We start from the raw sequence: 12728 nt of genomic DNA on the forward strand, positions 1-12728 counted from the left end.
AACATAAGTGTAGGAGACAAAATTAACTAAACCATGAGCAGGAATAGGAGGATGACTTAATCCTATGACCCAACATTCCAACCAAATATTAATTCTAGTACCACACCTTACAAGCCAAAAACTATTACTCTTAACAGTTTCAATGCATCTGTAAAGACCTCTCCAGATCCAAGAACACCTTTCATTCAGTTTCTGCAAATGAAGTATATTGCAATTATGGAAGTATTCAGCACTCAGAATTTGAACCCATAATTCATCCTGGTCATTAATGATTTTCCAGACTAACTTACATATGAGGGCAATATTGAAAGTCTCTAGATCCCTGAAGCCTAATCCTCCTAAATCTTTAGACTTGTTAATATTATCCCAACCTATGAATTTAATTCCCTTACCTGTCTTATGCCCCCACCAAAAATTCCTTTGCAGAGAATCAAGTTTACTTATAAGTGTAGTAGGGATTTTAAAACATCCCATTTGATAAGAAGGTAGATAATTCAAAACATATTTAATCAGAGTTGATCTACCTGCTTGATTAACAGTGTACCCACATAATTTCTGAGTCTAGCTTCAAAAGATTAAACAATAGGATCAAAAGATCTAACCTTGTAATGGCCAAGCAGCAAAGGTGCACCAAGGTATTTCTCTGTATCTAAAACTATTGTCATATGAAGAGCATTAGCAATATCATCACAATAGCTTGGAGAAAGATTCTTACTAAAATAAACACAAGATTTATCTAAATTAAGCATCTGACCAGACAATTGACCAAAATTTTGAAGAATTTGTAAGATGTTATCAACATGCTTCATATTGGCTTGACCAAATATTAAAATATCATCAGCAAACATCAAATGTGTTATAGGAGGATCTTTCTTAGACACTTTAACCCCAGTTATATGTTTATTGACTTCAGCAGCAAGTAAAGACCTAGAGAGAAATTTCATGGCCAGAATAAAAAGATAAGGGATAAAAGATCCCCTTGTCTAATACCTCTAGTAGGTTCAAATTTTTCATAAGGAGAGCCATTGAGCAAAACATTTATACTGGTAATTGAAACACACTACATAATGAGATTGCAAAATTCAGATTTAAAACCAAATTTCTCAAGGACTTTAATTAGGAAACTCCATTCCAATCTGTCAAAAGCTTTTGAAATATCAAGCTTGATAGCCATAGTGCCACTAATACCTTCTTTTATCTTCATAGAATGAACCATTTCATGAGAAATTATAATATTGTCATGTATGGCTCGGCCTGGAACAAAAGCATCCTAATAAAGAGAAATCGGTTTCTTAAGCAAAGGTTTTATTCTGTTGGCCAGGGTCTTAGAAATAATCTTGTAGGTGACATTGCATAGACTAATTGGTCTAAATTCATAAGGCAGGTTAGGACCTTTACATTTAGGGATAAGAGATAAGTAAGTCCTATTTAGGCATCTAGGCATATAACCACATTGGAAAAATCTTTGGACCACATCAATAATATCTTTACCAACTAGGTTCCATCGAGACTGATAAAAACCAGCCTGGAAACCATCAAGACCGGGAGCACTCCAAGCAGGCATATTTTTAACCAAATTCTTAATTTCAACATCACTAGGCATAGCAGAAAGCATTTCATTATCAGCATCAGACAAAATACTAGGAATAATATCAAAGAAATGGTCAGGCGAAGCAGGATTAGAAGAACAAGAAACTGAACTAAAATGATTGGTAAGAAGCCTACCAATATCTTTCCTTTCCTTAATCCAAATACCACTATTATCACATAAAGCATTAATACTATTAGTATGAAGTCTTTTGTTAACAATAGAGTGAAAATATCTGGTATTATTGTCCATATCAAAAACATCTTTGTCCCTAGATTATTCTTTATAAAATTTAGATTGTATTTTATACTATTTTTCCAAATCACTAGTAATATCTTTTACTCTAGCATGCTGATTAATAGAATTAGAATCGTTTTGGACAGAAACAAGTAAAGCCTGAAGGTCACTAATTATTTTTTTAATATCACCAAATTCCATCTTATTCCATTTAGACAAAGCAACTCTAACACTATGTTGTCTTTGATTCAGTTTAAAAGCAGGACTACCATGTATATTGACATTCCAAGAAGCTTCAAGATTCTTCTTAAAAGTACTATGACTAATCCAAGTTCTAAAAATTTGAAAGGTCTCCAAAGATTTTTGGGAATAGGATCATTATTACATAAAGCCATATCCAATCTAGCTTCAAGATTCTTAAAAGTACTATGACTAATCCAAGTTCTAAAAATTAGAAGAAAAGGACAGTGGTCAGAAGCAATGAAGTGTAGATGTAATAACTTAGCACTAGAAAAATTTAGAGACCAATCATTATTACATAAAGCCATATCCAATCTAGCTTTCTTAGGGCCAGTACCATAAGAATTACTAGTCCAAGTATGATGTCTACCTTCATAACCAACATCAATTTAACCAGCATTATTAACTGCATTTTGAACCCATTTATCTGAACTATTATTGTTTCTATCTAGATGAAAGTTTAAATCCCCTATAATAACCCAAGGCTATTGAATATCTTTACTGAAATCAGAGATGAAGTTCCACTGCACTTTCTTAGGATCAGTATAGGTAGAACCATACATGAAAGAAAAAAGTGCTTTTGGTTTACTAGGACACAGTTGAACCACAATATGAATGATATTATTTTCACAACCAATAACCTCAGTATCTATCCCGTCTTTCCACATAACTATAGGACCACCAACATACATAACTCTATCAATACAAACATAATTTGAGTAGTGAGTAGAGTGAGGAACTGAAATCATTCTTTCCTCATCGAGTTTAGTTTCACAGAGAAAAATAAAATCAGGACTTTGGGCTTTAACTAAATTTTGAAACTGATCTTTGGTAAACTTATTAGAAATACCTTGCACATTCCAAGATAAAATCTTCATTTTAAAAATGTAATTGTTTAAATCAAATTTGAAATAAGGTTTAAAATTTAATACCTTAGTCTCCATAATGCTGCATTGGATGATATCCTTTGTTGTGACCATGTTGGTTGACTGTGTGTTCCCTAGTTTGCCATTGCTATTATCTACATGTTCCAAAACATGTGTGATTGAAAGATCATTTCTCTGCCTCTTACCAAGCCTTTCTCCCTCATCAAAGTCTTCAATGTTATTTCCACTTGCAGAACTTGACCCCACAAAATAACCATCTTTTGGAGGGACAAAAGCAATACTTTTCACACCTTTTTTCTTTGTAAGAAAGGGAACTTGATCTCCTGTTTTTCCAACCATTATTTTATTTCTTTCACCTTTCTTAGTTTCACCAAAGAAGTAACTTTTAGCATGATCTTTTTTGCCAAAAATTTTGTTGCAGCCTTACAAGCACCCTTTGTATGGTAGATGATGTAACAACTAGGACAGATTTTATGAGGCTGCTTCTCATAGAAAAATTTGATCCATCTGGTTGAATTAGCATTTGTAATTTCCATAACTCCCCTTCTCATAGGATAATTAGGATCAAGTTGAACACATACCCTAATAGGTCACTTCCAATTTGAATTCCATCTTCTGGTTCAATTGCCAAAACTGAACCCAAAATGTTACCAATTTTAGTAATGGCTTTCAAATTCATATGCTCTGGAAGGATTTTCCTAATTTGAATCCGAAAACATTGCTTACTCCAATCCAACTCCTTATAAACAATGTCAGAATTGTAGTATCGAAAATTAATCAAGTACCCATTAACACTCCAAGGACGAGTGTCAAACACCTTCTTTCTTGTGTCTTCATCTTTGAATCGAAACTCCAGAATGTTATCTTCCAACTCAAATACTTTGACATTACCAGCCGGTATGAAATCCCAAATGAAACCCAGATACTTCTCAACAGTTTTGAGACCCATTTTACCTTCCAGGAAAATCTTACCAACAAGACTAAATTCTTCCTCAGCTCCTTACTTTTCTTCTTCATTTTCAGATTGAAAATAAACCACTTCATCTACATCACCAAGATCCAAAGATGCTTGCATAAATTTTGCAGCCAGATCTGTGACTGAGTTAATATTATCTTCTGCCATTTGTGATAAAGTATGTTTTTGAGATGTTGGAAGAAAATTGTTGAGATTGAAGGAAACTTTTTTACCATTTCTTTTATAGAATTGTAACCCTAGAGAATTAGGGAAATCGTTGAAATTTTGGAAGATAATATTGCTAGTATCCCGTGATTGAGAATATAATCTTAATTGACTATTTCCTTCACAAAGTATGTCGGCTTCAAAGAAAGGAAAGTGATAGCTGTAGAGATTTCTGATAATAACGAGAGTGATTAATGGAGTAAAAAAGTAACGGATATTTTGAATTTTGAATTCCATCAGAACGCGGCATTGTCCAACCCACCCAGTAACCGAGTTAAATCGGCAAAGAAACCTTTCCAGTAGAGAAATCATGGAAAACTTGAAGAACACAATAGCTTCAAAAAGCAGCAGTACAACTTTTGCAAACGCGTGAATCAGAACCGTAAACATGGTAAACACCATTAGGGACATCACCAACTGCAAACACATTTTGAGATAAAAGAATATTAGTTAGCCATCACTACAAGAAAATGAGGAATTTGTGATGGTATTTTTCAATGACAATTTAAATTTGCCACCAAAAGTCGTTGTTTGTGACCAAAAAACAGTTTGACACTATAAAATTGTATTTGCGATGAACTCTTATAATTATCGATAACTTGTCATTGAAAATAAAATCAGGGACTAAATAATTTTTTCTCACTGATAATATTTTTTAGTGAATATTTACGTTCGCCACGAAAAAAACAATTAGTGATGACCATGAATATTCGCGGTAGAACCTTATTTTGATGAGAAACTTAGATGTTTTTCGTTGGATATTCTTTTAATGACATAAATTATTTCTCGCAAATTCAATTTTGAGTGACGAAGTCAAGTTTTGTCGTTGGTCTTTTTTCGCTACACAAAATAAGTTGTCACTGAAAGCACCTTCCGTGACTAAAATATTTTCTGTCACCAATAACATTTTTTAGTGATTATTTTTATTTGACACAAAAAATGCAATTAGTGATGACAACAAATGTCCATCATAAAAGAATGTTGATGTGAAAAACTAAGTCCTTTATCCGTAAATGGCCTTTTAATGACATCACTTATTTCTCGCAGATTTTATTTTGAGTGACAAAGTCAATTTTTGTCGATGATTAAAAAATATAGATAAATTGATTATAATTATTATTTTTGAAACAAATTACAAAATATCTATAAGAATGGGTCATCGCCATCCTTCTTGCTCCTTGGATAAATCAGTCAGCTCGTACAGGTACGTGTTCTATATGAAAGAAGATATTTAGGAATTGCCTGTTCTTACCTAGCTAGCACTTCCAAACTTTTCTCAATAGAATTGCTAGGGAAGTGTAGATCCTTTTTTGATTGGTAGCTCAACTGCACCTCTCCAAAATCTAGTCTAATACTTATACCCCCATATTATCGCCGTATTCCCTTGAGCACCCCTTACTTCACCCATTATTATTTAAAAGCGGGACGTTCACATTTCACGTTTCCCATAAGAGATAAATATTATGTGTTTTATCAATCATGATAAAAGGGCACCGAAGCGATTTAAATAATACGAAATTTATCATGCAAACTAAATCTAGGATTTCTAAAATCAGCACGTGTAATATTCAGTCAATACGGTCGAATATGAAACTCTTGGTTGGCCGGGATCATCTGGTTAAGTAGTTAAAATGTAAGTCATCCGTTAGTGTTTACTCACCCCACCGACTTGGAGTTTCGGGATGCAAAAATATAGCCTACTGTGCTTGTTACTTTCTCATCCATAATGATTAAAAGTGGCCATATGCCTAATGTATCTCAAGGATTAGGTCATATGCCTAATTTATCTCATGGATTTTTCACTCTAATGTAGATTAATAACCATATGTAGTATGAAGTTGCAAAAATGATAGCCTTCTTCGTCAAGATAGAAATCGGAAGATGCCAAAAACAACTGCTAATTGAGAAGGTAAGGATTACTGAAGTTGAGTTAGTGCCATAGTAAGGTAGAGGTACAACGATAAAAGCATAACTCTGGATGCTACCTTTCATAGATTATTCTTTGTACCATAGGCAATGAAATATATACTTATATCGTCTGATAGTACCCATTTTCCAGTAACTGGGTTTAACACCATTCCTGCAACCTCTTGGACCTAAAAAAATCCAGATAGCAAACAAGTCTTAATTCCAAAAGAAAATTAAATGCAGATAAATAAAAAGTGGAAGTACTTGCGAAGAAAGGGTTCTCTGGGAAGTACAGATATGGACGATCGGTGCATGATAAGAGCAATTTCTTCCGGAGTGACAAGACTTGACCGGTGTGTCCCTTTAGGAAGCTGCAAAACACCAATAAAATAGTTAGTCCAATGTTGGGAAACTGAAATAAAATGAAGTTCTTGTAAGTTGTCCCATTATTAAAAGAAAAGTAATGGAAACGAAAACATCTCTACCGACGACACAATTATGCGAGTCAGCAATTGAAGTTCAGTAGATGATACCTTTCTAGGAGAAGATTTAGTTTCATCTTCCAAGGGATCCCTTAAGCCACCACCAGTCTAAGCCAATAAGGAAAAAATTGTCACACATTTCATAAGAACCAACTTATCTGTCAGAACAAGGGTACACTTAGAAAACAAAACAAGTTGATGGATAGGGATCTGACTACATGATCCTGAAAAAGCCGTCAAATGAACAACTAAGCAAGTGCGTAATTTTACGATTTCCTCCAGTACCAGTTAAAATCAGGGTGAGTAGAATTCTCATTGCCCCAAATTATAACTCACAGCCCCTAATTAAGCGAAGTTCTGGTAAAAAAAATTGCATTTTCTATTTCGTTCCTGAATTTTTGTTTTAGACAGCCAATATGATGAATTCTACGCGTAAGAACATGCTTTGAAGAAGAACTTTGCATATACATGACATTAGCATCAGTTTAATGTCTTCATAAAAGCCCTGCATTCAAATCGATTTACTACTATGTGAACCAAGCTTTAAAAGGGGTTGTAATCTGATTCTCAACAAAACAACACTAGTGGTTCTGTTTACGCTGAATGTGGAGGGATTGGTATAGTTGCTAATTTCATAGTTGAGTTGCTGGCTGTTATTAGGGCTTTAGAATGGGTAGTTCAGAAACATTGGCAGAAGGCAGTAGTGCAATCTATTTTCTACTGATCATACAGGCCTTCAAAGGCAGTAGTGCAAACTGATTCATTGGATATCCTAGACCAGATGGAATAGATGCAGGCGTGCTATTGGGGTACAGTTTAGACACAGCTACAGGGGAGAGACATTTTGCAGCTGATAAGTTTGCAAAAAGAGCTCAGGTTTAATAAGTGGTTGTAAGTGTCACCTGAAACTTGAGATCGAACAAAACCAAAAAGAAAGAAAAACGAACAAGTGTTTGGCACAGTACAACCTTGAGGGGCTTAAAATTGTCAATTTTTTTCGGTCAAATCAATCACTTATACTGCGAAAAAACACTTAAATAACAAGCCTGATTGTTCGCTGTTGGAATCTAAATGTTGTTCGCTGCGAGAATCTGAATACCCCTGAAGCCCGCCATCAGAATCCGTATGGGAAGTATTCATGCAATGAGCTGCAAGAACAGACAATATATAAGATACTAGGATCACACACTAATTCAAGATTACAAGTAAAGACAATAGCAAAAAGTTAAAACCAAATCCAAGGTGCTCTTACTGAAACCTACGTGCTACTGGACAACATCCACGTCTTCTAAAATATATTCGATTTTTTGCGTGAAAATGTGGTTAACTAACGAGAGGCCGGATGTTACTTGTTAAAATGAAGCGTTTTCACTATTCCAAATATCAAATCCGTTCAAGACAATTAGCAATCGAAGGAAGAATTCAGATCAAACTGTTATGAGACTTACCTCCTGCAAGAGCTTAAATATGCACAACAGACCTGTCTTCCTTTTCTTCTTTCTTTGTGGCCGATGCATAGGTCTCCATAACACCTGATAGCCCTATCCCCGTAGTTAACTTAAAACTAATCCTAGAAAAACAACTAAAAGGAACGAGATGACGCAACACATATAAAAGACAACAAATAAAGAAACCAAAACCATAGGTAAAGGCAACACATAATGTTTTTGTAATATACTGTAAGTGTGAAAATCAGGCAGTATCCCATTATTTGACATTTTATCAAGCACCATGTATGCATTACCCAATTCGCCAGCCCATTGATCAGAGTTGTATAAATACTGAATTTGGAGAATAACCCATAACAAATATAAGAAAAGCTTTGATTTTAGTAGGACAATACCTTGTAATCAGCTGTTTGCGCTTCCACCTTTTAGTATATTAGTTTCAAGGAAATGGAAGGATTTTGCTTGATGAACATCATATAGAGAAAACAACTTGCAGTTAGCTTCATGTAATCTCTTCAAAACTGCTGCAGTTTGGATACAAGGAAATAAAGGAGAGAAAATAGGGAGTGGAGTACTGTTGATCGTGGGAAACCAAAAATGGCGGAAAATTTGAAATGACTATACCATGAGCGCGGGTATTAAACAGTTGCATCAAACACGATTTAGTGTTAGTTGTGTGCAATAAAAAGTCTCCGTGAGATCTCATCGATGAATAAAACCCTCGGAAGAATTAGCTGAATAACTTAGGTTTTGTTTCTGAATTTTCTGCTATTTTATTTGCTTCAATCATATATAAACTTTGGCTCCCCAAGAAATACATGTGATTGTCCATTTATGAATCTAAAGATGGATTACAGTCTCCCTCTATATTGAAATTTTGTATCTGCTTTTCCTTTGTCCAGATGGCCGCCTGCAAAGCTCCTAAAGCTTCTGCTTCTCGTGGATCTGAGCCAGCTGCTTGTCTTGCTCCCCCTCCTTCACAATCTCCTACATCATTTTTCAAGATAAAAGCAGAAGTAGAAGGATATAAAACAAAGATCCAAATTGCACCAAAATTTATCTTTAGGGTGTCTTTATTAGGTTCCTTCCATATGTGATTTGATTTTTTTCTTGTGAATTTGTGTAGGCCTGGTGGACTTATTTCTCTTTCTTGACCAAAACTATATATTTCTAAGAATTTCCAGAAACAGAGTATGAACAGTTTTAACTTTATTTTCAAAAATCCTATCACATCTTTCTTTCCAGATAAACCACATTTTAGTAAGAATAAGTTCTATAGATATATTTGTCCTAATATTGGTCATCCAAATTTTGCAGAGATCTAAAACTGTGTTAGCTGAATCTAAGTTTAAGTTGATAGGGTTGGGACAAGCATTCCAAATGTCCTTAGCAAATGGAAAGTGGAATAAGAGATGTTATGTTGTTTTTAGTTTAGTTCGACGCATAGTACAACGAGGTGTTACATCTTTAATTTTAATAGACAATTTGACATTAGTAGGGAGAGCTTATTGTGGGCATTTCCATGAGAAGAGTTTGATTCTTTCAGATACATTCAATCTGCACAAGGATTTCTAAAAGGTGATTTGTTTCTAGAGTATTTAGAACCCATTGTTTTTATTCAAAGAGCATTTGGTTCTTTCATAATTCTCCAAGCCACTTTGGGTAACATTTTCAGATTAAATTTATGAGCATCATTGAATCCTAAACCTCCTCTAAGAATAGGTTTGTACAGAGAAGGTCGTGCCTTAGGGTAAAAACCTTTACCGCAAACATCCTTGGATCCTTGCCCCACCAAAAATCCCTCTGAATTTCATTTATCTTGTTAGTGTTTTTTTTTTTTTTTGGCAAAAGAAAGCGCCCCCATTCACTAGTACAAAAAAGTCTTTTAGTCACGGTATATCACCGTGACCAAAGGTATACAGTCACGGTATTTCATTTCTGAAAAACCGTGACCAAAGCCAGCGAGGCCAAGGCCAAAAGTGTGTTTATATGGTCTCGTTAATTCACCGTGACCAAAATTCCTTCAAGCCGTGTCCAAATTCGATTGTTGGTCCCGGATTACATCTCACACCGTGTCCAAATTTGCTCATTGGTCTCGTTTTACATTTTAACTCGCGACAAGTTCTTATGTCGGTCAAGCATCTAATGTACACTAAAAAAGAAAATTGACAAAGCAGCAATAAATTGAACATGGATTCCAAATCAAACAATATATTTACAAAGTGAATTTTCCCGGCTATAATTACAAAGTAAATAAATTTTGAGTGCAATTTAGGAACCTGTAAATTCCTCAATATTCCATAAATACGTACAATATACTGTTAGCACAAACAAACAAGAATTAGTAAGATATCCAAAACTTCCAGTTTGAATTCAAGTTTGTTGCTGTGGAGATGTGGAAATCATCAAAAATCATAAACTCTTAACTTCTGCCACCTGAAATTCACAGTAGTATGTCATCAAAATTAAAAATGAACTACGAGCACTCGAAATTAAAGATGAACTACATGACCGAGAATGCAAACATAACTGCAGTAGTAGTGAACTATCACTCGTGGCATCCACAAAGAACCAAATAAGGAAAAACATAAAATTCTTAAAATTGAATGTCGAATAAATACATCTTGGACGTATATATATGCCCTTCCTTTTTGAAAGAAAAAACTTCGTTCTTTTATTGGGTCAATTCAAAATGAAAACAGTACTATTAAGGAAAATAGCAGGTAATCGGACGAATGACCTACCTACCACCTAGTGTCATTGAGGGATATCTGTCCAATCATTAAAAACAGATCAACTAGTAATGAAATATGACAAACTTACTAATATTCCCGAGGATATTATCCCCATATTGCATTGCGAAAAACTTACTAGTTTATTACCAACTAAATAGAGAACAGGAGAAGACTAAAGGTACCAGATGCAATATCGAAAAAAGCAGTGAGTAATGAAATGATTAACAGTGATCCAAAATTTCTAAAATGAACACCAAATTTTCTTTAAAAATGAAATGAGCAAACAACAAATCGAGATATACCTGTGAGCCTGTGGCACTCTAACTAGGTATTTCACAAGCGTCTTATAAACACCGGTCGCACTTCCAAGCTGGGCTAGTTGTCTTCGTCTTCTTCAGTAACTCTCAAATTTTCTGAGAAATAATGTTGAACTGCTACATCTGTAGCTTATTTTCCTATAAAACTTGAAGGAATCTATTTCTTCTGATTAAGAAAAATTATAGTATAGATCACCAAATAGTTCTAAAATTTATAAACAAAAATGTACCAGTGAGGTTCATATGCTTATGCTACAACTGTACCACAATGATAGAAGATAAAAGGGTAAGTTAGCACGTAAAAAATGTTCAAATACCCAAAAAATTTCAAGAAAAATGGGAAGAAAAGTCACCTCTGCAAAAAACAGGCTTAGGCTTATTTGGGATATTCCCCAAAGAACTAAGAGTAGAATCAAGCAAGATGTGTCAACCACTAAGTTCCTTCGAAAATTAATAGTAACAACTGTAGAGTGCTAGTTCTGACACTGTATCAGAAGGATGGTCCATAATCCATATCAATGCGAGTACTGACAATCAAAGTCCATAATCCATATCAATGCGAGGTTAACTAACCACCAGATTCACTCTGATTTTTTCTCATACACGATCGTAAAGGGGAAAGCAGAGATGGAGATAAGATTTACTCCATTTAGATTTATAACATCAAACACGTGTATTTTATGCACACCGGGAAGGTCAAGTTTATACTTGTGATGATTTAGCCACGCGTCCCTTAATATTCCGAGACCATTAAATATCTACGATGTGGAGACACGGTTCACACAGATCTCGAGACGAAAGATATGATGAATGGTCACGGGATCTCAAAACACCGTGTCAAACAGAAATTTAGTCACGGTTCTAGCTTAAACCGTGACAACGACAACCGTGACCATAACCCCTTATTCTACTAGTGATTTGATAAATTGGGATACTATAGAGAGAACGTTTATGTTTAAAACTGACGTACAGTGTTGAGAAAAAACTATAACTTTTCCATCCTTTTGATTTTGATTCCATTCTATCCAAGATGGGCGCAAAGATTTTTATTTTCGACATTTCCATAAAATAGGATCTCCTAAGTATGGATCTCTAAGATTTATATGCTTTATTTTCCACATTTATGATATCATTCTTTAATGTTAAGGTTTTACTTTTCTACTAAAGAACACACCAGACTTATCAAAGTTTATCAATTTTCCTGAGGCCTTACTGAAGATTGCAATTGCATTTAGTAAATTCCTACATTCTTGTAAGTCATCTTTAACAAAGAGTAAACAGTGATCAGCAAAGAAACGGTAGGATATGGGTTCACTTTTTGGCGTTATCTTAACACCATGTAATTTTATTTTTTTTGCTCCTGAACTAGAAGGAGTCTAGAGAAAATTTCCATACAAATTATGAAAAGGTAAGGGGATAGAGGGTTTCCTTGACGTAAACAGGAAATACATTGTTTTACAAGTTTGTAAACATCCTCATTAAATCTGAATGTTCTAAGAGCAGTTAACAGGAAATTCCAATTTACTCTATCAAATGCCTTAGACATATCTATTTTAATTCCTAAACCCCCTGACTAACTTTTTTCTTTTTAAAAGAATGTATGATCTCATGAGAAACTATAATTTTTTCCGAAATTTACCTAAAAGAAAGGAAGGCAGACTGAAATCGTAAAATTAGATTCTTTAAATGTGGTTTAATCCTATTGC

The 12728-nt window shown here is 34.5% G+C and overlaps 1 long non-coding RNA gene across 1 annotated transcript; it reads right to left on the bottom strand.

The window, feature by feature from the left end:
• Positions 1–5932: 5932 nt before the first annotated feature.
• LOC113340370 lies at positions 5933–8354 on the bottom strand. Its single transcript, XR_003355468.1, has 4 exons — positions 7971–8354; positions 6574–7670; positions 6334–6411; positions 5933–6228 (listed from the first exon to the last, which is right to left on the bottom strand). It is a non-coding gene; the product is annotated as an uncharacterized LOC113340370 (long non-coding RNA).
• Positions 8355–12728: the final 4374 nt, after the last annotated feature.

This window comes from Papaver somniferum, unplaced genomic scaffold, assembly GCF_003573695.1.
Source record: "Papaver somniferum cultivar HN1 unplaced genomic scaffold, ASM357369v1 unplaced-scaffold_21, whole genome shotgun sequence".
NCBI lineage: Eukaryota > Viridiplantae > Streptophyta > Magnoliopsida > Ranunculales > Papaveraceae > Papaver > Papaver somniferum.